At 40.9% G+C, this 22,719-nt stretch overlaps 1 non-coding gene across 1 annotated transcript; it reads left to right on the top strand.

The window, feature by feature from the left end:
* Window positions 1–21,848: 21,848 nt before the first annotated feature.
* On the top strand, window positions 21,849–21,952 carry LOC112699883 (small nucleolar RNA R71). The gene has a single exon (XR_003152816.1). It is a non-coding gene; the product is annotated as a small nucleolar RNA R71 (small nucleolar RNA).
* Window positions 21,953–22,719: the final 767 nt, after the last annotated feature.

Below are 22,719 nucleotides of genomic sequence, written 5' to 3'. Positions count from 1 at the left end.
TGGGTCCACTTGATGTGTGCTTGGGCTGAGCAATGAAGCATTTTCGTGTAGAGACCTTTTCTGGAGTTAAACGCCAGCTTTCATGCCAGTTTGGGCGTTTAACTCCAAGTTTTATGCCAGTTCCGGCGTTTAACGCTGGAATTTCTGAGGCTGATTTGCCACGCCGGTTTGGGCCACCAAATCTTGGGCAAAGTATGGACTATCATATATTGCTGGAAAGCCCAGGATGTCTACTTTCCAATGCCGTTGAGAGCGCGCCAATTGGGCTTCTGTAGCTCCAGAAAATCCACTTCGAGTGCAGGGAGATCAGAATCCAACAGCATCTGCAGTCCTTTTTGGTCTCGGAATCAGATTTTTGCTCAGAACCCTCAATTTCAGCCAGAAAATACCTGAAATTACAGAAAAACACACAAACTCATAGTAAAGTCCAGAAAAGTGAATTTTAGCTAAAAACTAATAAAAATATACTAGAAACTAACTAGATTATACTAAAAACATACTAAAAACAATGCCAAAAAGCATACAAATTATCCGCTCATCACTCCTTCTGCACCACTTCCTTGATGGCCAGATTCAGCCGCCTTTGTGGTTGGACCACTGGCTTGGCATCACCCTCCAATAGGATCTTGTGCATGCATCTGGCTGGGCTAATGCCCTTAAGATCACTGATGGACCATCCAAGAGCTGTCTTGTGTGTCCCTAGCACTTGAATTAGTGCTTCCTCTTCCTGTGGCTCTAAGGTAGAGCTTATGATTACAGGAAAGGTATCACCTTCTCCCAGAAATGCATATTTCAGGGATGGTGGTAATGGTTTGAGCTCGGGTTTGGGAGGTTTCTCCTCTTCCTGAGGGATTTTCAGAGGTTCTATTATCCTCTCTGATTCCTCCAAATCAGGCTGAACATCTTTAAAGATGTCCTCTAGCTCTGATTTGAGACTCTCAGCCATATTGACCTCTCTTACCAGAGAGTCAATGATATCAACACTCATGCAGTCATTTGGGGTGTCTGGATGTTGCATAGCTTTGACAACATTCAACTTGAACTACTCCTCATTGACTCTTAGGGTTACTTCCCCTTTTTGGATGTCAATGAGGGTTCGCCAGTTGCTAGGAAAGGTCTTTCTAGAATGAGAGTTGCACTCTTGTGCTCCTCCATTTCCAGCACCACAAAGTCAGTAGGAAAGGCAAATGGCCCAACCTTGACAATCATGTCTTCAATCACGCCTGATGGGTATTTAATGGAGCCATCAGCAAGTTGAAGACATATCCGGGTTGGTTTGACTTCTTCAGTCAAACCAAGCTTTGTGATAATAGATGCAGGTATTAAGTTGATACTTGCCCCAAGATCACATAGAGCTTGCTTGGTACAAGTACCCTCTAATGTGCATGGTATCATAAAGCTCCCGGGATCTTTAAGCTTCTCAGGTAAGCATTTCAGAATGACTGCACTGCATTCTTAAGTGAGGTAAACTTTTTCACTTTCCCTCCAATCCTTCTTATGACTTAAGATCTCTTTCATGAACTTAGCATAAGAGGGTATTTGCTCAAGTGCCTCTGCAAACGGAATCTTTATTTCAAGAGTTCTGAGGTAGTCTGCAAAGCGAGCAAATTGCTTATCCTGTTAATGCGCTATAACTGGGTATAGCTACGATTAAGGGAAATTGCACGAACGGCAAAATTCCTTCCGGCAAGTGCACCGGTTATCGTCAAGTAAAAACTCACAATAGAGTGAGGTCGAATCCCACAAGGATTGGTTGAATGAGCAATTCGAATTAGAAGTTTGATTAGTTGAGCGGAATCAAGAATTGGGTGTGAATTGCATAAAGTAAATTGGCGGGAAATGAAATTGCAAGGAATTGAAATGACTGAATCTTAAATTGCGAGAATTAAAATGCGAGAAGTTAAATTGCTGAAATTAAAAGGGATGGGGGTGATTGCATGAATTGAAATTGCACAAGGTAAATAGAAAGGGATAGATCAGAAAGATGGGAGTTCATTGGGTGTTAGGAGATATTGAGATCTCCGAATCAAAACATTTTATCTCTTCCTCAACCAATGCATTCATTAAATTTTGCTTGGCAATCTTATATGATTGGATCCCAATCCCTTGGCTCACCAATTCTCTCTAAAAACAAACAAATTCCCAATCCCTTGGTTTAAATGTTCATAAGAAGAGATGAAGCTTGATCACTGATTATACCACACAGCTTCATGGACCACAATTTGGTAGGATTACATGTCACAATATCCATCCAAACCCCAATCCAATTCACTGTGAGAAAGCTTCTCTAGCATGAATCCTCCATTCCTTTCCCAAGGTTCCGAAGGATTCCAATTATGGATAGTTTCTTTCCCAAGACAACTAACCAATGGAATTAGAGCGAGAAGCTTTCTAACAAAATTCAAGAGAAAAGATTGAAGAAGAAGATGAAAACTATTATTGATTCATTGAATTACAATAGAGCTCCCTAACCCAATGAAAGGGGTTTAGTGAATCATAGCTCTGAATTCAATTACAAAAGTATGAAAAATGCTAAAGTGTCAAAAAAGGTTCTTACTAACTTAAATTCTACCCTATTTATACACTTTCTAAATTGAGCTTCTGTTGTGTTCCTTGGGCTTTGAGGCCTTTCCTTGATTTCCTTTTGCTTTGGGTTTATGGTCCATAATCCTGATGAGACTGTGATCCAATTCTGCAACATTCATTGAGCAAACTTAGTAATAAACAAGTAATGACACAAGGCTCAACAATTTGAAGTTTCAGACTCATCAATTCTTCAAGCCCAAATCCCACAAACCATGATATTCAATTGGGTTTCATGCCATAATAAGTTTAAGTTAATCTTTGTGCTCATTTGCTAACTTAAACTTCAATATAATTGGCCCAGAAACCTTTTCAAATGGTGGTGTTTAAGTTCAAGTTTAAGTTTCAGTTTAAGGTCAAACTAAAACTTAAACGTGGAATTGGAAGAAAGCAACCCAGGGGTGTGTATTGTCGAGCACGTTTAACCTCTAGTTTAAGGTTAAACTGGAGGTTAAACTTGGAAATGAAGAAAGCACACCCTGGAGGCAATTTGGGTCGACCACGTTTAACCTCCAGTTTGAGGTTAAACTGGAGGTTAAACTTGGGAATGAAGAAAACACCCTGGAGGAGAGAAGCCATCGAACACGTTTAAACTCCAGTTTGAGGTCAAACTGGAGGTTAAACTTGGAAATGAAGAACACACCCTGGAGGCAGAATAACCATCGAACACGTTTAACCTCCAGTTTGAGGTCAAACTGGAGGTTAAACGTGGAAACACTTCCCTTTCTTGAGTCGTCACTTTGTTCTCTTGTCAACCTTGCCAATTTGATGCCAAATATGGACTATTATACCTCGTTGGAAAGCTATGGATGTCTACTTTCCAATGCAACTGGAAGCACATCATTTGGAGTTCTACAACTCGAGTTATACTCCATGGAAGGTGAAGAGGTCAGCTGGCCTGATTGCATGTTGGTACTATGCTCTTCTATGCACATTACGGGGCTGTTTTCTCCCTCAATTTTTAGTATCCACCATGCATGCCATATATGCTTGGAAAGCTCTAGATGTCTTCTTTCCAATGCATTTTGAATCACCTCATTTGGAGTTTTGTAGCTCAAGTTATTTATGTTTGAAGAAAGCATGGTCAAGCTGTTCCATATAACACGTTTAAGCTCCTGGTGCCTTTCTTACTTCTGGCATTTAACCTCCAGTTTGAGGTCAAACTGGAGGTTAAACGTGGAAATGCTTCTTGGTGAGGAGAAGGTGTCGAACACGTTTAACCTCTAGTTTAAGGTTAAACTAGAGGTTAAACGTGGAATGCTCCCTTGGTTCAAATCATCATTCTGGCGTTTAACCTCCAGTTTGAGGTCAAACTGGAGGTTAAACGTGGAATGCTTCTTAGTGCCCTTTCTCATTCTGGCGTTTAACTTCCAGTTTAAGGTCAAACTGGAGGTTAAACGCCAGTTACAACATTTCCTCTCTTCTCATGATTTTGGCGTTTAAGCTCCAGTTTAGGCTTAAACTGGAGCTTAAACGTCCCATTTGAATTTCAAGCTTCCTTCATTGATTTTGTTTCTTCCTTGCCTAGCCTCTCTTCCCTGAAATCATCCAAACAATTGCATCAAAGTCTTGCAAAATTTCATGAGAATTCATCCATTCATAGCATTCAAGTAATATCACTAAAAACTCATGGAATTTGCATCAAAATCATAATGTTTTGGATGGTTCATTGCTTTGTTGTTCATTTAACCATTCTTGGTTACTTTAAGCTCAAGAAAATGCATAAACAACTAAAACTAACAGAAAATGCTAGTGAAACTAGCCTAAGATGCCTTGGCATCACAACACCAAACTTAATACTTGCTTGTCCCTAAGCAAGTCCTGAGTTATTTGAGAAGAAAGTATGAAACAAAAGGCAATTACATTGGCTATATTAGCAAACATTTGAAGCTCATCAGAAGGGTTTTATGCAGAAAGTTGCAGCATCACTTTTTCATACTTATCAAGTAGGATTATCACTTTTTCATTGCATCCATCAAACACTGCTATGGCCTCTTGTTATTCTTATGTCCTTGGCACTTTTTCCTTTCTTTGTTTTTCTTTTTCTTAGAGCTCTTTGCTCCTTGTTTGCTCAGTGTCATGTATAGCACAAGCCTTTGGCATTTTTCTTTTTCTTATCAGTGCATTACACATATCCACTGATGACAAGTCATCATATACCCATTTTTCAAGCTAATTTCACTTATTTTGTTAGCATTTATGCACTTTCTTGCACCCTAAGTAAGTGATTTGGAATAAAAATGCATAACTTCTCTAAATCAAGTAACCACCATGAATTTAATGTTAAAACATGAGGTTTAAGCTAATTTTGATTGCATTTTAATTGATTTATAAGCCTCTTGAATTTAGTGATACTTTGAGTGGTTGTTTGGTTTATTATAGGTGAAGAAAAGAAAAGAAAATGAAAAGCGTGGCCTAAGAAGCGTGACACAAGAAAAGGAAAGCGTGGCCAAAAAGGAGAGAAGCGTGCCGCATCACAATGGAGAAGCAACATTGCCCTCCACAAGGGCAGAATGCCCTCTAGGAGGGCAGCATTAAGTGACCAAGCAAGCTTAGGCAACTCTGCCCTGCCCACTCCAAGGGCAGAGCACAAAATGGTGCCTTGGAGCAAGGAGAAGCAAACTCTGCCCTGCCCTTGTGGAGAGCAGGATCGGGCTCCATGAGGAAGAAAATCAAGGTAAAAATGTCAACTATGCAAGCCACAAGGTTCGAACAATGAACCATGAGGAAGCCAAGCTCTAAGACCCACTAGCGTGCCAAGAAATCAAAAGAAAAAGTAGCGTGTTTGCAAGCCACCAGGTTCGAACACGGGTCATGAAGATTGGGAACCTTGCCCTGCCCTTGGCGCGGGCAGGGCAGCATTTGAAATGGTGCATGGACTTGGCGCACCAAATTTCCCTTGGCAGCACGATCCGCGCGCACAACACCCCCTGGCAGCACCAACCGAGCGCACAACGCCCCCTGGCGCACCAAAGCTTTCCTGCCCTGCCCTTGGCGCGGGCAGGGCAGCGTCCCACGCACCAACTCACTCTGGCGCGCCAATTTCCTTTCCTGGCGCACCAACCTTCGCATCTGGCAGCACCAACATTCCCGCCCTGCCCTTGGCGCGGGCAGGGCAGCCTCTGGCGCACCAAGACGCGCACCACGCAGCACCAAGACGCAACATGGCCGCACCAACTCCAAGCACCAAGCATCAATTTTCTGCCCTGCCCTCCACAAGGGCAGGGCAGCCTCCTGGGAGTGGTTTTTGGGCCAAAATTCAAATTAAAAATTAATTTGAACTCATTTCTTCACCAATCCAAAAGCCCATCCAAATCCCAAAATCCAAGAATAGAAAGTGTATAAATAGGAGTTAGTTTGATGTAATTAGGGCCTTTATGCTCATTTTTGAATTCTTACTTTTACCTTGGCTTTGAAATTCTACTTTCACCTTTCTTTTGAGCTTTTGTAATTGTCCTTGAGAGAATTTGTCCGAGTGCCAAGAGGATCAAAGGAGAATTGATTGATCTCCTTCCTCACTTCTCTTGGGCAATTCTACTCTTCTGTTTTCTGAGCATTGGGTGTGTGAAATTGGGGAAATTCTGTCCCAATTCCCATTCAAGCTCTTTGCATTTTATTTTCTGCATAATTGAATTCCAATTCTGTTCTTCTACTGCTTCATCTTTAATTTTCTGTTAATTGCTTAGTTAATTCAGATCTGGGAAGGAAATTGGGTTTTAGGATCTGCTACCTAAGCCCTTGGAATCCTGAGATCACAATTCTACTTTTGGTTCTTCTGTGAACCTCTGCTACATTTCATTTGAATTCTGCTTGAATGCTACTTGTTTCTGATTTACTTTCTGCTCAACCATTTACTGCAATTTACATCTTCTTTGTTTAGATCTTACAATCCCATTCCTCAATTCCCTTTTACTTTCTAGCAATTTATTTTCCTTGCCATTTAAGTTACTGCAATTTAAGTTTCTTGCACTTTAAGTTTCAGTCATTTACTTTCTTGCTCTTTAAGATTCTGCAATTTTACAATTCTGTTCTTCAATTTACTGCACTTTTCCCTTCCCCATTTACATTTACTGTCATTTAATTTCTGTTAAACACAAATCACTCAACCAAACCTTGATTCGCTTGACTAAATCACCCACTAAACTAAAATTGCTCAATCCTTCAATCCCTGTGGGATCGACCTCACTCATGTGAGTTATTATTACTTGATGCGACCCGGTACACTTGCCGGTGAGTTTTGTGTTGGATCGTTTTCCACACACCAAGTTTTTGGCACCGTTGCCGGGGATTGAAATAGATTGACAATGATTAAGTGAAGTGGAGGTCTAGATTAAGCATTTTTCTTTTCTGTTGTTCTAACTCTCACTAACACACTAACTGCTTGAATTTTTGCTTAAACTAACTAAACCTTCATTCTAACCACAGATTGAAGTTCCATAGTATTTCTGGGTTTGTGTGTTTATTGCTGTGTGTTTGTATGTCAGGTATAGGGAGATCCTCTCCTATCATCACTGAAATTGATCCAAGGACTCTTCGGAGAATAAGAAGAGCTGAAAGAGGGAAGTACATTGTTGGAGAAGAAGAAGAATCTGAGGAGGAATTCCAAGATATGGAAGGAGATACCAATCAACCAGGAGGAGAAGGAGCCAACAATAATCAACAACAGAGAAGAGTCTTGGCTTCATACACATTTGCAAATGCCAAGCATTGTGGGAGTAGCATTCTTCCTCCCAATGTCAATGCAAACAACTTTGAACTCAAGCCACAACTCATAACTCTGGTTCAAAACAATTGTTCTTTTGGAGGAGGCCCTTTGGAGGATCCAAACCAACATTTGTCCACTTTCTTGAGAATCTGTGACACAGTGAAAACAAATGGTGTGCCTCCTGATAGCTACAAGTTGCTACTCTTCCCATTCTCTCTCAGAGATAAAGCAACTCAATGGCTAGAGACTTTTCCAAAAGAAAGTATCAACACTTGGGATGACTTAGTGAGCAAGTTTCTTGCCAAATTCTACCCCCCTCAAAGAGTCCTAAGGTTGAAGACAGAGGTTTAAACATTCACTCAAATGGAAGCCGAGAACTTATATGAAGCATGGGAGAGATATAAGGCTCTATTGAGGAAGTGTCCACCAGAGATGTTCACTGAGTGGGATAAGTTGCAAAACTTCTATGAGGGACTCACTCTTAAAGCTCAAGAAGCTCTTGATCACTCTGCCGGAGGCTCTTTACAACTCATGAAGACCACAGAGGAAGCTCAAAACCTTATTGAGATGGTGGCCAACAACCAATATTTCTTTGCTCATCAAAGACAACGCCAACCATCACAGAGAAGAGGAGTCATGGAGTTGGAAGGAGTTGATTCAATCTTAGCCCAAAACAAGATGATGCAGCAGCAGATTCAACAACAATTTGAACAAATGGCTAAGAGAATTGATGGCTTGCAAGTGGCAGCAGTGAGCACCACAAGCCAATCTCCAACCACCACTTGGGTGCAAAATGAAGAAACTCAAGAGGAGCAACAACAAGAGCAAGTTCAATACATGCACAACCAAAATCCTGGAACAAATGAGGTTTATGGTGATACCTACAATCCATCTTGGAAGAACCATCCCAACCTCAGATGGGGAGACAACCATACCCAAAACCAACAACCATGGCAAAGAAACACAAGCCAAAACAATTGGAAAAACACAAACCATAATCCCCTGCCAAACACTAACCAAAATTCATACAGAAAACCACAAAACAACTACCCAAATTCTAACCAATACCCACCCAATAACCACCCAACTAACCAAAACACTTATATCCATCCATCAACACCCCAAAACCAACCCATCACACAAGATTCACAGAGAATCACCAACCTAGAGCTACTCATGGAGAAACTAATGAAGAGCCAAGAATTGACAAACAAAAATCAAGAAGCCTCCATGAAGAACCTAGAGAGGCAGATTGGACAAATCTCTAAGAAGATCTCTGTTGAGAAGCCATCAAGTTCACTACCTAGTGACACCATTCCCAACCCAAAGGAAGAATGCAAGGTTGTGCAACTAAGAAGTGGAAGGGTGTTGACAGATGGTAACCAAGGAGCAACAAAGAAGCTTATAGAAGATGACACTGAGCCAACAAAGAAGGATGAAACCATCAACAAAGACAAGATAAGCAAGAATGCTCCAGAAAAGCTCACAGAGGAAGACAACAAGCCACAAAATTTGGAGAAAGGAAAGAAGATCTTAGATGAACCAATTCCAGAGCAGCATCAAGTGGTGAAGAGCTCAACACCACCACTACCCTATCCATAAAGATTTCACAAGGAAACAAAGGACCAGCACTTCCATAAATTTCTTCAGACGTTCAAGAAGTTAGAGATCAACATACCTTTGGCAGAGGCTTTGGAGCAAATGCCCCTGTATGCTAAGTTTCTAAAAGAGCTCATCAACAAGAAAATGGATTGGAATGAGAAGGAAACAGTGATGCTCAATGAGGAATGTAGTGCACTCATTAAAAAAGGACTCCCTCCCAAGCTTGAGGACCCTGGAGGTTTCTTCTTACCATGCACTATTGGGAACCTGCTCATTAACAAAGGGATGTGCGATCTAGGAGCAAGCATAAATCTAATCCCATATTCTCTAGTGAAAAAGCTTGGCATAGAGGAGGTGAAACCAACAGAGATGACTTTGGAATTGGTGGATCAATCAATAATCTATCCTAAGGGGCTGATTGAGAACCTTTTAGTTAAGGTTGGCAAGTTCATCTATCCGGCAGACTTTGTGATCCTAGATTCTTCAGAGAATGGAAATGACTCTATAATACTTGGTCGACCATTTTTGGCCACTGCTAGAGCCATTGTGGACATAGAGCAAAGAGAGTTAACCCTCAGGATGCATGAGGAGAGCATCATCCTGAAAGTCTTCCCAGCATCACAAAGGAATGAAGAAACAAGCAGAATGAGTGATGACCTTCTTTCAGAGCAATCCACTGAAAAGGAAGTGGAACAGATAAACAAACAAATACAAGAAGAAAAAGGGATTCACAAGGAAGCAGGGGTGATCAGCAAGAAGGAAAGCATCACAACTCAAGTAATTGCCAAAAAAAGAAGATCAACAAGCAAGAAAAAGGTGAAGAACAAGAAAAAGGCTCACAAAGGGTGGAAGAACAAGAAAATCCCAACTGAAGGATTCTCTAAGGGTGATAAGGTGCAATTAATATACCAACAGCAGGGAGCAGAAGATTATTACACTGTCAACCAAATTCTCTCTCTTGAGCATATGGAAATTGAGCATCAAAGCACTCAGAGAAAGCTGACAGTGAGAGGTGACAAGCTGAGACATCACCAACATCAACCACCTTAAAGGGAGGTTAATGTCAAGCTAATGACAATAAAAGAGCGCTTCATGGGAGGCAACCCATGGTTTAAGATTTCTGTTTTCTCTTCTATTTAATAAGCTATGATTCCTCTAAATGTGGTTTTGAATTTTCATGCCTGGTAAATGCATATGTCATTTTGAAGCACATGGCAAACTTCTAAGTTTGGTGTGCCTTAAGGCACACCCAAGTTCATTATTCAAAGAAGAGTATTGTCTTTTAGAGCATATGCATAAGTCTTTTGATGAAGCATATGACCAAACACTAAGTTTGGTGTATGCATAATCAGAGGATCATTTTCCAATCATGAACTCAAAACCATACAGACAAGGGATCATACATCAATTTGTTTTAAAAATGCATCAATTGTGAGAAAGGTTTAAGCCATCCCCTAAATAAAAGATAAGTTTGGTGTTCACCAACCTCTGACATCTTTAATTAAGGGACACAATTGACCACAAAAATATTTTTCATAATAATAAACAATTAATATTTCTTTTAATGCAAATTAATTGCCAACGGCCATATTAATGATCTAAGGCTAGCTATCTTGATCCTTGTAGGAGAAAAGAATTAAGACAAAGCTCAAGGAAGGGCCACGGCTAGGAGGAGCCATATGAAGGAGGTCACATGTGCCTAGAAGAACGTGCTCATGGGGAACAAAATTTGCATGCATGCAACATTGGACACCGAAGTGCATGCAGCCAATGGGAGAAGAATCCTTGTCAAGCCTTAACCATGCATGCAAGCCGTCCATCTCATGCATTCTTTGAATGAATAAACCAATCTCAGCCCTTCATGAACACTCACGATCCCCTCCTCATTCATTCATTGTGGTTTTGCTGAAAAGTTTGGAAACATGGCCTATAAATAGCCGTTGCATCAACATGGCACTCCCATTCCTATTCAAGCTACTATCATATGAAACCACACCCTATTCAATTTCCAAAGCCAACATATTTCGTCCTTATCTCACACATCAAAACCGAACCAAAAGTTCACCCCAAACACAACACATATTTCTTCTACTCTTACTTCTTCTTTCTTTTCACTTTAATTTTCAATGGCCTCCTCAAGCTCAAAAAGAAGGCCAGGAAAAGAACCTATGGTGACCGAACCTCCACAGTTTGATGCACGCAAGTTTAGATCCCAATTCCATGAAGGGAGATATCATAGGTTCATGGTGGCAAAGAATGTTATATATGAAAAAGGCTTTGATTTGAGGGAAGGAGAATACCCTATCATGAAGCAAATTACTAGAGAAAGAAGGTGGGAACTCTTGTGTGCTCCTCTGACTGACATCAGTGCAGTAATGATCAGGGAGTTCTATGCAAATGCTGCAAAAGAAAACAAAAACAGTGCTCCCTACACAAGTTATGTCAGAGGGGTTGAAGTAAGTTTTAGCCCTGCTGCCATCACAAGAGCCCTCAAGTTGAGAACCATCACCTATCCAGAGCTTAGTTACGAGGATAGATTGCAACGGCAAAATAATCCTGATGAGATCTTGCAAGGGATATGCATGGAAAATACAGATTGGGAGAGAGATTCAAAGGGGATTCCAAGTCACATAAGGAGGGTAAATCTGACTCCAGTGGCTAAAGGATGGTTTGAAATAGTGAGAAGATCTATTCTTCCTACTGGAAATGCCTCTTGGGTCACAATCAAACGAGCTCTCTTGACACACTGCATCTTGCATGGGGGTGAGATCAATGTTGCACAACTCATAGCCGACAGCATTCAAGAAATGGCAGATAGCACAAGCAAGTCAAAAGGCCTTGGACATCCAAGCACCATCCTAAGGCTATGTAACAGAGCTAATGTCATTTTTGAAGATGAGGACACAACAAAAGTGAAGGTAGGAAAATGGATTACCAAGAAGAGCATGGAGGGAATTAATGAAGAAGAAAATCAAGAAGGGGTAGTAGCTCCTAGACAAAGGAGAGCACAAAGAGAGGAAGGACGAAATCAAGCTTATGAGGCCATTGATATGAGCCAATTGCAAAGATCAATTGATGAATTATCTCAGCAGCTCATGCAGGCTCAACAAGGTCAAAACCAACTTATGCAGGCTTAACAAGGCCAAAATCAAGAGGGCCAAGAGAGATATCTAGAGCCCCACCCTGCATTCATGGAGCAATTCTTGAAGGAGAAAGAAGAACGAGAAGCTTGGCAGCATCAAATGGAGGAGAAACAAGAGAGATGGCAACAACAAATGATGACTCAGCAGCAAGAATTTCAAGCACAGATCCTTGAAGGGCAAAAAGAGCAATACAAAGAATTCAAGGAATCATATGATAAGCTGTATTTCAGTCAAGCTAAAGCATCAGAATATAGTCACAACCTATATCAATGGAAGAATGTTCATCATACCTTGGGAGAAGTTAGACACGCACAAATAATGGAGTATGATGAAAACATGCAAGCAAGGTTGGAGTACTTGACCCACAATTTGCCAACACTCAATCCTGAGATCAAGCCATTTGAGCAATGCCCTGAATTCCTAGCCAAGCAACAAGCAAAATCTAGTCAATACACTGAGTCTACCTTTAACACATTGGAAACTTTTGGGCTCAAAGGACTCATAGATTCTGTTTGGGCTAGAAGATGTCCTGGAGAAGAGATCCAAGACTACTCCAAGACAGGGAAGAGAAAGAAGAAGAAGGGAGAATCAAGCAGCAGCCATGACCATTAGAAGGTGGCAAAGTTCTTTCATACTTCCTCTTTCATGTCTCTAATAAGGAGATGCATGTCTGAAACATGATATGCCTCCATCAGCTATTTACTTTACTTTATGCATTTTCTGTTCTTTGCTTTTCATGTTAGTTAGTTAATAAATAGCTAGAAAAATGATAAATATGCATAATGCTTGTATCCATCACTTAGCTTTAAATATTGCTTTGTTTCCCATATGCTTAAATAAAAGAGTTTGGTTTGAATTGAAAAGTAAAATGTCCAATGTTGCATGAGTATGAATGGAAGTTGGTGGTGGCATATGTGTTTGATTAAATGCATAACTCATGAAATAAATGTTGCATAATATCATTTTCATCCAATTGTGAGTTAGCTTGCTGTTATGAAAACTCATATCAAGAATGAAATACCCTTGGTAACAAAAACAGAAAGAAAAGGGAAAGAAAAAGCCAAAACGGCAAGAAAAACAAAGAATAAAGGGTGGACACCAATGGCTTGAACCTTAGGACAAATGCCTGTGGTGTTCTTGTACTGAGATCTGCTTGGATGAGTAAATTCTAAGGGGTATTTTGAAACCCGGTCACTTAGATCAACTGATTTGGGATGGCCAATTGAAAATCCACAATAAAGAGCAACTCAGATACAAAGCACTTAGTGATCCAAAGAGATGCTGGGCATCAATGATCCTAGGAAGAATTAGTGAGCTAAGTGTCTGTGGTGGAAAGATGTTGAGCAAGAGAGAAAAAAACAAAGCCAAAGGCTATGCTGCAGCATTTGACACCCAACCTATAAGAAAGTAATAAGCTTGTTAAAGCATTATAAACCAAGAAGAGTTACCAAGGGAGTGATCAAAAAAAGAAGAGTCTTATAACAGCAAGTTTAGCAAACCTTTGATGCAAAAATGTGTATTAGGCAGCAGCAACAATAAATGAGTTGTCATTGTCTGCATAAATTCCCCATAGATCAAGTTCTGCTATCTGCATAATAAGGATATATACACTTTTCTTATTCATTCCATTTTCTCTTAGTTTTGATGCTTGCTTGGGGACAAGCAAGTTTTAAGTTTGGTGTTGTGATGACAAGTCATCATATACCCATTTTTCAAGCTAATTTCACTTATTTTGTTAGCATTTATGCACTTTCTTGCATCCTAAGTAGGTGATTTGGAATAAAAATGCATAACTTCTCTAAATCAAGTAACCACCATGAATTTAATGTTAAAACATGAGGTTTAAGCTAATTTTGATTGCATTTTAATTGATTTATAAGCCTCTTGAATTTAGTGATACTTTGAGTGGTTGTTTGGTTTATTATAGGTGAAGAAAAGAAAAGAAAATGAAAAGCGTGGCCTAAGAAGCGTGACACAAGAAAAGGAAAGCGTGGCCAAAAAGGAGAGAAGCGTGCCGCATCACAATCGAGAAGCAACATTGCCCTCCACAAGGGCAGAATGCCCTCTAGGAGGGCAGCATTAAGTGACCAAGCAAGCTTAGGCAACTCTGCCCTGCCCACTCCAAGGGCAGAGCACAAAATGGTGCCTTAGAGCAAGGAGAAGCAAACTCTGCCCTGCCCTTGTGGAGAGCAGGATCGGGCTCCATGAGGAAGAAAATCAAGGTAAAAATGTCAACTATGCAAGCCACAAGGTTCGAACAATGAACCATGAGGAAGCCAAGCTCTAAGACCCACTAGCGTGCCAAGAAATCAAAAGAAAAAGTAGCGTGTTTGCAAGCCACCAGGTTCGAACACGGGTCATGAAGATTGGGAACCTTGCCCTGCCCTTGGCGCGGGCAGGGCAGCATTTGAAATGGTGCATGGACTTGGCGCACCAAATTTCCCTTGGCAGCACGATCCGCGCGCACAACACCCCCTGGCAGCACCAACCGAGCGCACAACGCCCCCTGGCGCACCAAAGCTTTCCTGCCCTGCCCTTGGCGCGGGCAGGGCAGCGTCCCACGCACCAACTCACTCTGGCGCGCCAATTTCCTTTCCTGGCGCACCAACCTTCGCATCTGGCAGCACCAACATTCCCGCCCTGCCCTTGGCGCGGGCAGGGCAGCCTCTGGCGCACCAAGACGCGCACCACGCAGCACCAAGACGCAACATGGCCGCACCAACTCCAAGCACCAAGCATCAATTTTCTGCCCTGCCCTCCACAAGGGCAGGGCAGCCTCCTGGGAGTGGTTTTTGGGCCAAAATTCAAATTAAAAATTAATTTGAACTCATTTCTTCACCAATCCAAAAGCCCATCCAAATCCCAAAATCCAAGAATAGAAAGTGTATAAATAGGAGTTAGTTTGATGTAATTAGGGCCTTTATGCTCATTTTTGAATTCTTACTTTTACCTTGGCTTTGAAATTCTACTTTCACTTTTCTTTTGAGCTTTTGTAATTGTCCTTGAGAGAATTTGTCCGAGTGCCAAGAGGATCAAAGGAGAATTGATTGATCTCCTTCCTCACTTCTCTTGGGCAATTCTACTCTTCTGTTTTCTGAGCATTGGGTGTGTGAAATTGGGGAAATTCTGTCCCAATTCCCATTCAAGCTCTTTGCATTTTATTTTCTGCATAATTGAATTCCAATTCTGTTCTTCTACTGCTTCATCTTTAATTTTCTGTTAATTGCTTAGTTAATTCAGATCTGGGAAGGAAATTGGGTTTTAGGATCTGCTACCTAAGCCCTTGGAATCCTGAGATCACAATTCCACTTTTGGTTCTTCTGTGAACCTCTGCTACATTTCATTTGAATTCTGCTTGAATGCTACTTGTTTCTGATTTACTTTCTGCTCAACCATTTACTGCAATTTACATCTTCTTTGTTTAGATCTTACAATCCCATTCCTCAATTCCCTTTTACTTTCTAGCAATTTATTTTCCTTGCCATTTAAGTTACTGCAATTTAAGTTTCTTGCACTTTAAGTTTCAGTCATTTACTTTCTTGCTCTTTAAGATTCTGCAATTTTACAATTCTGTTCTTCAATTTACTGCACTTTTCCCTTCCCCATTTACATTTACTGTCATTTAATTTCTGTTAAACACAAATCACTCAACCAAAACTTGATTCGCTTGACTAAATCACCCACTAAACTAAAATTGCTCAATCCTTCAATCCCTGTGGGATCGACCTCACTCATGTGAGTTATTATTACTTGATGCGACCCGGTACACTTGCCGGTGAGTTTTGTGTTGGATCGTTTTCCACACATCATCCACTACAGGCATTTTAGTTCACATTTCTTCTTGAGACATTGGTGCCCAGCACCTCTTTGTGTGACTAAATGTTTTGTATTTAGGTTGCTCTTGATAATGGACTTTTGGTCGATAATCCCGGGTTAGTTAACCCAAGTTACCAAGTGTTGAAACACTCCATAGAACCTATTCATCCAAGAAGATCCTAGTACATAAACACCACAGGCATATGTCTCAGAAGTTCAAACCATTGATGCCTAGCTTATTTTCTCAATTTTTTTTTTTTGCTTTTTAGTTGCCCTTTTCAGTGGCTTTTTCTTCTTCTTTTTCTTTCTTTCTCATGGCCAAAGACATTTATTCATCAAGATCCATAGACAGTATTTAACTTCTACACAAAAATGATAATTCTACACTCAATTTCCAGTGAGCTAACTAAACAATCAAGCATGCATACCACCACTTAATTCTACTTGATTTGTCACTAATTGAGCCAAATTTCCTTTGTTCAAACTTTTCTTTTATTTTTGGAAACAGAACAAGCATGGCAAGCATTTGTTTAAGTAGGTGAAGTTATATCCAAACAATCTAGGCAATTCACTTTATTCAAAGCAGTAAATCAACAAACATACTAAAAACTTCACATTCTAGAAAGATTCAACAATTACAGTTTAAACCAGAACAAGCATGCTTTTGTTTGCCTTTTAAAGAATAGTCAAGGAACAACACCACCTTGTGAAATTTCTTGTTTTCTCCTTGTTGCCAGGAAACAATTTGATTTCTCCTTCTTCTCCCAGTTGTTGCTTCATGTTCTTTCTAAAATCCTTGTTTCCTTCCCTGCAATTAGTGATGAAGTTGCTTGCTTCTCAAGCACTTGATTGGTTAGCTCAATGATGTATGGGCAAGTGTCTGAGTCTTAAGTTGGTGTGTGAACACCAAACTTAATCTCCTACTTACTCCTCTGTTCTTTGAATTCTTGAATTCTCCTTGGCGTGAAGTTGTTGCTAAGGATTTTAAGCATTTCTGTGATTGCTTAGAATAGTTATTCCTCTCATATAATTCAAAGGTTGTTGTGTTCAATTGATCTTTATGGTGGAACACCAAACTTAGAGTTACACATTCCCCTTTGAATTATTGATCCACAAATTCATTGTTTGGTGTGAAACACCAAACTTAATTCTTTGCAATGCACAGAAACTACTTCATCCTTTATTGAAACAAATAAAAGACACAGCAAAAGAGTGTTACCTCAGGTTGGGTTGCCTCCCAACAAGCGCTCTTTTAACGTCATTAGCTTGACGGTCAGTTTCCTTAGTTGAGGTGATATTTAACCTTGTCCTTCTCCTCTACATCTCCCAAGTAATGTTTGAGTCTTTGACCATTCACTGTGAAGGTTCTTTGTGACTTTTCTTCCATGATTTCTACTTGTCCATATTGGGAGACCTTGGTGACAAGGAATGGTCCGGACCACCTTGATTTTAGCTTCCTTGGAAATAGCTTCAGCCTAGAATTGTAGAGCAATACTTTTTGTCCCGCTTCAAAATTCCTTGGGGCTATGTTGCTGTCATGCTTCTTCTTTGCTCTTTCTTTATAAATTTTGGCATTCTCATAAGCTTCAGCTCTGAATTCTTCTAACTCTTGAATTTGCAACATCCTTCTTTCTCCAGCGGCTTTGCTGTCCAATTTTAAGAGTTTCAAGGCCCAGAATGCCTTGTGCTCCAACTCCAGTGGCAAATGGCAAGCCTTTCCATATACTAGTTGGTAAGGAGACATTCCAATTGGTGTTTTGAAAGCTGTCCTATATGCCCAAAGAGCATCATCTAGCTTAATCGACCAGTCCTTCCTTGAAGCACCCACAGTCTTTTCCAAGATTCTTTTGAGTTCCCTATTAGATATTTCGGCTTGCCCACTTGTCTGTGGATGGTATGGTGTGGCTACTTTATGTTTGACTCCATATTTTAGAAGCAATGCCTCTAATGGTTTGTTGCAGAAGTGGCTTCCTCCATCACTGATGATTGCTCTTGGAACCCCAAAACGGCAAAAAATGTGTTTTCTGAGGAAGTTAATGACTACCTTATTATCATTGGTTGGAGTTGCTATTGCTTCAACCCATTTGGAGACATAGTCTACGGCCACAAGAATGTAATTATTTGAGTATGAGGTGGGAAAGGGTCCCATGAAATCTATCCCCCATACATCAAACAATTCAAGTTCCAGAATAAATTGTTGTGGCATCTCATTTCTTTTTGGCAGGTTCCCCGCCTTCTGGCATTCATGGCAATGCTTCACTAGTTCCTTTGCATCTCTGAAGATAGTAGGCCAATAAAAACCACACTGCAACACCTTGGCTGCTGTTCTTTCTCCTGCAAAATGTCCTCCATAAGTGGAGCCATGGCAGTCCCATAAGACTTCCCTTCCTTCTTCCTCTGATATGCATCTTCTTAGTATGCCATCCGAACATTTTTTGAACAAGTAAGGTTCGTCCCAGATGAAGTATTTGGCATCATTTACCAATTTCTTCCTTTGATGCTTGTTAAATTCCAACGGAAAACTCCCAGTGGCCTTGAAGTTTGCTATGTCTGCAAACCATGGTGCTTTGTGAATCACCATGAGTTGTTCATCAGGGAAGCACTCATTTATATGTGTGCTTTGTGTGCTTCCTTCTTCACATGGTATCCTTGATAAATGGTCTGCCACTTTGTTCTCTACACCCTTCTTGTCTTTGATTTTAATGTCAAATTCCTGCAACAAAAGAACCCATCTAATAAGTCTTGGTTTGGATTCTTGTTTAGCAAGTAAGTATTTTAAAGCTGAGTGATCAGTGAAGACAATGACTTTAGACCCAATGAGATAGGATCTAAATTTGTCAAATGCAAAGACTATTGCCAAGAGTTCTTTTTCAGTGGTTGTGTAATTCCTTTGGTTATCATTCAAGACCTTACTGGCATAATAAATCACATGTACCAAATTGTTTTTCCTTTGTCCTAACACTGCCCCAATAGCAAGGTCTGATGCATCACACATCAGTTCAAAAGGTAAGTTCCAATCAGGTGGGGCAATGATAGGTGTAGAGGAAAGTTTTTGCTTCAAAAGTTCATAGGCTAGCATGCAATTTTTATCAAATACAAAGGGTGTATCAGAGACAAGCAAGTTACTCAAAGGTTTGGCTATTTTAGAAAAGTCTCTAATAAACCTTCTGTAAAAGCCAGCGTGTCCCAAAAAACTCCTAACTGCCTTGACATTACTTGGTGGAGGTAGTTTTTCAATGAGTTCCACCTTAGCTCTGTCCACCTCAATGCCTCTATTTGAGATTTTGTGGCCAAGGACTATTCCTTCTGTGACCATGAAATGACACTTTTCCCAGTTTAATACTAGGTTGGTCTCTTGGCATCTTTTAAGCACCAAGGCAAGGTGGTGTAGGCAGCTAGGAAAAGAATCTCCAAACACAGAAAAATCATCCATGAAAACTTCAATAAACTTTTCGATCATGTCCGAAAAGATGGACAGCATGCACCTTTGGAAAGTGGCAGGTGCATTGCACAATCCAAAGGGCATGCGTCTATAAGCAAAAACTCCATATGGACAAACAAATGATGTTTTCTCTTGATCTCTTGGATCAACTACTATCTGATTATAGCCTGAGTATCCATCCAAAAAGCAATAGTACGCATGTCCTGCAAGCCTTTCAAGCATCTGATCCATGAATGGGAGTGGGAAATGATCTTTTCTGGTGGCTTCATTGAGCTTCCTATAGTCTATGCACATCCTCCACCCAGTGACAGTTCTTGTGGGTATGAGTTCGTTCCTCTCATTTGGCACCACAGTTATGCCACCTTTCTTGGGAACTACATGTATGGGACTAACCCACGGGCTATCAGAAATGGGGTATATTACCCCTGCCTGCCATAACTTCATGACCTCCTTTTGTACCACTTCTTTCATGGTGGGATTCAATCTTCTCTGAGCTTGAATGGAGGGTCTAGCATCCTCTTCTAACAAAATTTTGTGCATGCATATGGATGAACTTATCCCCTTCAAATCAGCTAGGGTCCACCCAATGGCATCTTGATGAGTTTGTAGCACCTTGATCAATTCTTCTTCCTGTTCTTGGCTCAAGGCAGAGCTAATGATAACAGGATGGCTCTCATCACCACCCAAGTATGCATATTTGAGATTAGGGGGCAATGCTTTGAGCTCAGGTTTCGGTGCTTCCTTCTCTTCTTTCACTCTCTCAGGCATGCTTGGCATGGTTGTCTCAGCAGCCTTCATGTCACTAACTTCAATCTCCTTGGTGAACTCCTCCTCTGCCACTTCCTTTGTTGTTTCCTCAAAGGTTTCTTGTATTGCAATATCCACTACATCCACTCTCATGCATTCCTTTAGTGATTCTGATGGATAGCTCATTGCCTTGAATACGTTATACACCAATTTCTCATCATGTAATCTAAGCGTGAGTTCACCCTTTTGGACATCTATGATGGCTCCAGCAGTAGCCAGGAAAGGTCTTCCCAGAATTATGGAAGCTTTGGCTTCTTCCTCCATATCTAGCACCACAAAATCGGCCGGAAATATAAAATCTCCCACTTTCACCAACAAATCCTCAACTATCCCATGAGGGAACTTAAAAGTTCGATCTGCCAATTGGAGGGCCATTCTTGTTGGTTTGGCTTCCTCAATCTTCATTCTTTTCATCATTGTCAGAGACATCAAATTGATACTGGCCCCTAAGTCACACAAGGCTTTCTCCACCATGACTTCTCCTATGATGCAGGGGATTTGGAAACTGCCTGGATCCTTCAATTTCTGAGGCAATTTGTGTTGAATGATGGCACTGCATTCTTCAGTTAACAACACAGTTTCCTCATTTCTCCAGCTCCTCTTCTTGGTCATTAATTCCTTCAAGAATTTTGCATAGAGTGGCATTTGCTCTATTGCCTCAGCAAAAGGAATGTTGATTTGAAGCTTCTTGAAAATCTCCAAGAATCTAGAGAATTGGCCATCCTTTTCTCTTTTCATCAAACGTTGAGGATATGGTGCTTTGGGTGTATAAGGCTTCAGGACCTCTTTTTCTTTTTCTTTTGTTGCAGATGGTGTAAAAGATTGTCCTTGTTCCGTGTCTCCCACATCTTCCTTTGCTTCATCCTCTGTGGTTTCCTTTGAGATCTCCCTTAGCTTCTTTCCACTTCTGAGTGTTATGGCTTTACATTCTTCCCTTGCAATAGCCTTGGCAGCATAAGAAACGCTCGGACCAGGGGCTTGCTTAGACAAATACACAATTTGATTTTCTAGCTTCTGGATGGCAGCTCCTTGGTTTTGCAAGTTAGAATTTACTTCTTCCTTAAAAGCTTTCAATTCGGTTATGTCTTGACTCATGGTTGCAATCATTCTTTCTATCCTGTTTAATTGATCTTGGAATTGTTGGTTTGGATTAGGTTGGGCAGATTGGTTATTTTGGCCATGATATGGTGGTTGGGAGTAAGTGTTTTGTGTGATTTGGTATGATCTTGGGTTAGAGTTTTGGTATGTGGAATTGTTATGTTGGTTGTGGTTGTAAGGTTTGTGGTTTTGTGGTTGGCTTTGTTGGTTTCCCCATCCAAAGTTTGGGTGGTTTTTCCATCCTGGGTTGTAAGTGTTGGAATGTGGATCATATGATTGCCTTTGTTGATTCCCCACATAATTGGCCTCTTCCCAATCATCTCCTTCAGTATTTGCTTCCTCTTGATCTTGTGTTTGTATTGCAGCCACTTGCTTTGTGTCTAACTTCCTGGTAAGCTCTGCTAGTTGCTTGGCAAACACCTTGTTTTGGGCTAGAATTGCATCAACATGGTTCAGCTCCATGACTCCCTTAGTGTTGTGTCTCTCTGAAGCATAGTAGTACTCATTCTCAGCCACTGTCTCAATCACTTCAATGGCTTCTTCCACAGTCTTTTTCCTGTTCAATGAGCCTCCTGATGAATGGTCTACAGCCTTCCTTGATTCATAAGAAAGTCCATCATAGAAGATGTGCAATTGCACCCAGTCAGGGAACATGTTTGGTGGGCATTTCCTTGTCAACTCTTTGAACCTCTCCCATGCCTCGTAGAGCGTCTCACCATCTTGTTGTCTAAAAGTCTGAACCTCAGATCAAAGCCTATTGACCTTTTGTGGGGGGTAGAAGCGTGCCAGAAACTTGCTCTCCACCTCATCCCAGGTTGTTAGGCTGTCCCTTGGGAATGATTCCAGCCACTTAGCTGCCTTGTCCCTAAGTGAAAATGGGAACAAGAGCAGTTTATAGGCATCATCCTGGACTCCATTGGACTTCACAGTGTCGCAAATTCTCAAGAATTTGGTGAGATGTTGGTTTGGATCTTCATTAGCACTCCCACCAAATGAACAATGATTCTCCACCAATGATATTAGCTGTGGTTTGAGTTCAAAATTGTTGGCCTGAATGGGTGGTTTCTGGATGCTGCTGCCACAATTCCCAGAGGTTGGGTTTATGTATGAACCAAGAACCCTCCTCCCAAGAATGGCATTGTTTCCATCATCCCTCTCATGGTTGTGAGCTTCTCTATCCATGTTGAGATCTAGAGCTTCCTCAAAGTTGTCCTCAGATTCTCCTTCAGATTCTTCTTCTCCCAGTACCCTCTTCCTTCTTGCTTCCCTTCTAAGTCTATGAAGGGTCCTCTCTGGTTCGGTATATGGAGGAGTTGATGCCTCTCCTCTCCTACCTGTCATACAAGAACACACCACAAGTAACAAACAAGTGGAATACTCTTGGTTAATGGAAGAGTATTGGTTAGAGCAGTGAGGAATTAATTCAAATAGTTAGTGGGTTAGTGAGTTAGTTGCTTGAAAGGAAAGTCATAAGAAAGAAAAAGCAAATAACAGAGTGCAGAAATTAAATTCAACAAGTAACT

Source organism: Arachis hypogaea, chromosome 6 (assembly GCF_003086295.3).
Source record: "Arachis hypogaea cultivar Tifrunner chromosome 6, arahy.Tifrunner.gnm2.J5K5, whole genome shotgun sequence".
Lineage (NCBI taxonomy): Eukaryota > Viridiplantae > Streptophyta > Magnoliopsida > Fabales > Fabaceae > Arachis > Arachis hypogaea.
Note: the sequence above shows the minus strand (reverse complement) of the source record. Positions and strands in the feature narration are given on the sequence as shown.